Source organism: Sinocyclocheilus anshuiensis, unplaced genomic scaffold (genome assembly GCF_001515605.1).
Source record: "Sinocyclocheilus anshuiensis isolate Anshui unplaced genomic scaffold, SAMN03320099.WGS_v1.1 scaffold2404, whole genome shotgun sequence".
NCBI lineage: Eukaryota > Metazoa > Chordata > Actinopteri > Cypriniformes > Cyprinidae > Sinocyclocheilus > Sinocyclocheilus anshuiensis.
The window spans coordinates 176280-181331 of NW_015546240.1; the positions used below are offsets into that span (position 1 = coordinate 176280).

General features: G+C 37.0%; 1 long non-coding RNA gene and 1 pseudogene across 1 annotated transcript; one reads left to right on the forward strand and one right to left on the reverse strand.

Moving 5' to 3' along the window:
* Window positions 1–1284, forward strand: part of LOC107701533 (uncharacterized) — a 6651-nt pseudogene extending 5367 nt beyond the window's left edge.
* Window positions 689–4432, reverse strand: LOC107701534 (uncharacterized). Its single transcript, XR_001635654.1, has 3 exons — window positions 4291–4432; window positions 3621–3827; window positions 689–1311 (listed from the first exon to the last, which is right to left on the reverse strand). It is a non-coding gene; the product is annotated as an uncharacterized LOC107701534 (long non-coding RNA).
* Window positions 4433–5052: the final 620 nt, after the last annotated feature.

A 5052-nucleotide genomic window follows, 5' to 3' on the forward strand; every position in this document is an offset into this window, starting at 1 on the left:
GTTTCAATTTGATTTGCGAATATGTTTCCATATTTACTTCTTCTGGAACCTCAATTCAAACATTTTTAATTATGATGCCATTGTTACTGACTTGTTCTATTTTATTTATTAAATCATTTTGGTTTGTGATAAAATGTTTTCTTTTTATTATTATTATTATTTTTAATTATAATGCTCAAAAGTCTGTCTATAAACTCAAAGCTGATGTCTCAAGACAACAACTGGAATAGTTGTAATATTGGGTGAGTTGAAACACTGTTAGTTTAACCACATACATACAAATTTCAGGAAGAAAAATCTATTCTGGGATTTGGTTTGCCCATTTACTTTTACTGAAACCACGCTCCAAACCAATTTTAATGGTTAGCCAATATATATATATATTGGCTAACCATTAAAATTGGTTTGGAGCGTGGTTTCAGTAAAAGTAAATGGGCAAACCAAATCCCAGAATAGATTTTTCTTCCTGAAATTTGTATGTATGTGGTTAAACTAACAGTGTTTCAACTCACCCAATATTACAACTATTCCAGTTGTTGTCTTGAGACATCAGCTTTGAGTTTATAGACAGACTTTTGAGCATTATAATTAAAAATAATAATAATAATAAAAAGAAAACATTTTATCACAAACCAAAATGATTTAATAAATAAAATAGAACAAGTCAGTAACAATGGCATCATAATTAAAAATGTTTGAATTGAGGTTCCAGAAGAAGTAAATATGGAAACATATTCGCAAATCAAATTAAAACCCAGAAGTGAATTGAACTGATTTTTCTTTCTGAAAAGGTTTTTGTCCTATAAATAATTTTTAATCATAGTGGTTAAACTGACAGTTCTACAACTCATTTTACAACAGTCCTGGTCCCCATCTAATAGAGTAGGTTTGAGTTTATTATAGAAGTATAAGGATAGTGCTTCCTTATACTTTTGTAATAAACTCAAACCTATTGAATTAGATGGCATGCATTATACTACCCATAGCTGAATTGCTTTGAAAGAGCCAATCAGTTTCATTAGAAGTCCTCACAATTAATTCTATCATTTATATTATAAAATGTAGCCTATTCGTTTTTATTACTTTCCCGTAGCTTTGCAGACTCTCTCGGAGTGCCCGTCTGAATGGCTGGACAATGGTTGCTTTGATGGCGTCTCTCGATGAGTTTTGTGACATGCAGCAAGAGACCAGCAGAGGGCACTATAAGAGCTCCGATTCTCTCCTGGAGCATCTGCAGCACCTGATTGACAACGTATGCTGATCTTGAAGCCTTACCCTTGCAGAACTGGTCAATGATCCATGCAACACCCCCTGAAATAAAGACAGAAAATCCACACAATCTTTCACATCCCAAACATTAATAAAAGGAGACAATGTCATGACAAAGTATACACAGTTATAATCAATTTCACTCTGACCCATTGAAAATGAGCCCTTAAAGACGAAACAGCTGCATGCACGCTGTCTGTTTATATGAGATCTGCTCTACCGGTCCAAGCCCTCAAACCACAGCCGTTATTAGGTAAGCGGAAATCTGACTAGGCCTACATATCAGCTTTGGAAGTTACTACCACCCAAAACACACTGACACATTCTTGACCAAAGATCCTGTATTCTGTATGTTCCCGTGTTGTTATTTTTCAAAAAAATGTCAGTACCTATAATAAAGTGTGTCTGAAAATGATAAACAGTGAATGCTGTATTGTTGAAGCTGTTTTATGATGGAGCTGTGCAGGGCTTTGCGGGGTGTATAAAAAGCAGGAATATTTTACTGCATCCCATTAATACTCCCCAAGCAGTGATACCTAACATGGCAGGAATGCGCTTTAGCGAAAACCTGCATCCCACTCACTCCTGCTCTTGGCGACCACAGCTTGAAAATCAGGGACACACACACAAAATCGCACATACTCATTCTGTGACCCTCTGCCTCGCTCTATCAGTCTCCCAGAAATGCTCTCTCCCGCACACACACGCATATTCTCATACACAAGGGGGACTGACTTCACAGCTGCAGTGTCAGTGAAGACACAATGGCTATCAGTCCAGCCCCCTTATACGCATCTGGAGAAGTGTTTGTTTCAATGTCTGAGGAGGCATCACTACCAAAAATGAGAGACAGTGAAAAAACGTGCATACGGAAAAAAAGATAAAAGGGAGTGGGGAAGAGAGAGAAGAGAAGAAATAATTGCAACAGAGTTGACAGAGTCAAATGGATCATGGGGGTTCTGGGAAATCTCCCAACAACCCCCTCCTCCCACCCTTTTCCCAAAGCTATGATCCATCGATTTATTCTCTACAATGAGAGCCAGACACATGTAAAGGAATTCCTTACACTAAACAGGCCTCACAGACTCAATGTACTCATATATTTTCTATTCATATCATTCAAGCCTAGCGAAGCACTGAAGCGCCGCGACTTAAGTCAACAGGGATGGCGAGCAATCCTTCGTATTTATATGATCAAACGGGCCATAAAGGAGAAGGTAAACTGCATAAAATACTAAATAAATTAAAATGAGCACAATACATTTAACATGTTTGCTCTGGAGAATAGCGATGTGTGTTCAGGTTTTTAAAGAATCTTCACATCGGGCTCTTTGCAGGCCCTATCTATCATGAAGATAAGGTCATTGTGTGTAAAACATGTAATTTTCTCTGTAATCTGCAATTCATAATGTGATCCAATGTGTGTCACACTATATTAAAGGAATAGGTAACTCAAATAAATAAATAAATAAAAATTAATGGGATAGTTAACTCAATAAATAAAAATTAAAAAACGTCATAATTTACCCAACCTCATGTTGTTCCAAACCGGTTTGAGTTACTTTCTTTCTACAAATGAAAAAGAACGGATTTTCTGAAAATTGTCTCAAAAGTGTTTTTGTCCATATCTATTGACCTGTTTTGAGATTTTTGGGGTGATTTTGCTTCCATAACATATCTTCTTTCAGACTAGTGGAAAGAAAACATGCAAAAAAAAAAACATTTAAATGTTCATATTATTATACTTTATCTATTTGCATCTGTAGACTGAAATTCCAATGCATATCTTTGAAGGCTGAGGTTTTTTAACTCATGCACTGAGCCAAAAATGTCCAATAGAAGGCTGTTGAAAGTAGTTTCTGACTTAAAAAACAAAAAAAAAGATATCCAAAGTTTGCTCTTTAAAACCCTTTAATTCTAATGTCAGCAAAAATGAAACAAATTTTGAACCTGCCTTAAATCAATGTTCAGGAAATGTATGCAAATTAGTCCATATTTAATTCATGTCTCACTTGCATACTTAAATATAACATTTCAGAAAACTGGCGGTTGTCTTGATGTACAGTGATTTTGTATCTCTCATCTCTACAGCTCAGGGGCCAGTTGCATATACCACTATGATGACTGTGTCTTACTTTTACGATTCAAATAAGACCAGTCTACCTTTTTACTATACAAACTTATGACCAGTCTTGAAGAAAAAAAATGAGATGCCTAAATTCTAAGACTACTCTAAGCATTATGCAACCAGCACTAAATACCATTGCTAGAAATCATTTGACAGACAGTCAGTAACAGACATGAGATATCCATCCATGAGGAGTTGTCTCATATATCTATTAGCTGCTCACCCCTTTCAATGCACTTCCATAGCAGAGACCAGCGATGATCTGCGGACGAGGTGAGAGCATCAGTCTGGTTGGTTTCTCCGGCTGACCGTGGGCCTCGACCAACCGAACATCTGACATAAGACATCTGTCTTCCATCTCCTCTAGATGCTAATATAGACAAACATACGCTCCGGCTCACACACGATGCTCGTCTCCTGCTGCTTATGGCTAAAACAGACAGATATATTTACAGTGTGTTGAGAGGAGTGAAGTTTCGTGTCCCTTCAGTTTTACCATGGACCGTTTATCTCAAGACGACTGGAATGTTTAAGACGGCTGAAGAGTGCAAGTGATAAATGTAATTTATTAGATATACTCAAAGTCTTTCATCTTCAGTTGTTTTAGTCAGATGTACACAGATCATTCTAGGTCATCTTTCTTTTTCCTTTTTTTCCCCCTTAATATCTTTTACCTTTACAAAAACAAGGCTCTGTTAAGTAAGTAAAGGTCATCAAACCAGGTCCCCTGCATTTGTTATCTTGTCCTTCTCAGTCACACAGATAGCCCACCAGCAATTCAGTTTGTTAATATATCTAATAATTCATCTGCATGTTTTAAGTCCAGGTATGTCTAACATTCATTTTAAGGACTATACAAATAAGTTCTATATAAATATAATGGTTTTACTCACCCTGCTTCACAATAATATCTTAAACCATCCTAAGATGGTTTATGGTTGTAGAGGGGTTTTGGACACTTCTCAGCTGGTCTGTCTAGACAGGGTTCCTCAAATCTTGCCCTGGAGGGCCAATGCGCTGCAGAGTTTAGCTCCAACCCTGATCAAACTCACCTACCTGTGATTTTCTTATGATCCTGAAGACACTGATTAGCATGCTCAGGTGTGTTTGATTAGGGTTAGAGTAAACTCTGCAGGAAAGTGGATCTCGTGGGCCAGATTTGAGGATGGATCCCTGGTCTAGACCATCTTAAACTTGAAGACCAGCAAACCAGTTTAGGCTTATTTAAACCAAGCATTCTCAACTTCCAAGGGGGCCTCAAGATGACTTCAAATGGTTTAAAATAAGATAAAACAAGCATAAAATAAGCAACAAAAAACAAGTATTAGAGAATAAGCAATAACAAATCAAGATTTCTTATTTTAATTTACCCCTCTCAAAAGGTTACAGGACGCACACACACACACAGTTACAGGACGCACTATACAGAGAGAGCGCAAATAAATGCAACAGACTGCTCCATCTTGACTCCTTAAAAATAATTATTTAAAATACACAGGGCATTTTTAAAAATCGTGATAGAAATAGTGTGCGCGTTTACAGTGGTTATTACGGTAATCTGCTGGACGGTCTTTGAGGTGAGTTGATCGATGAGACTTCATCAAGAACCGCCTTACAATCTGATAACGCGGGCTGTCATTTTTTTCTCAGAAAAA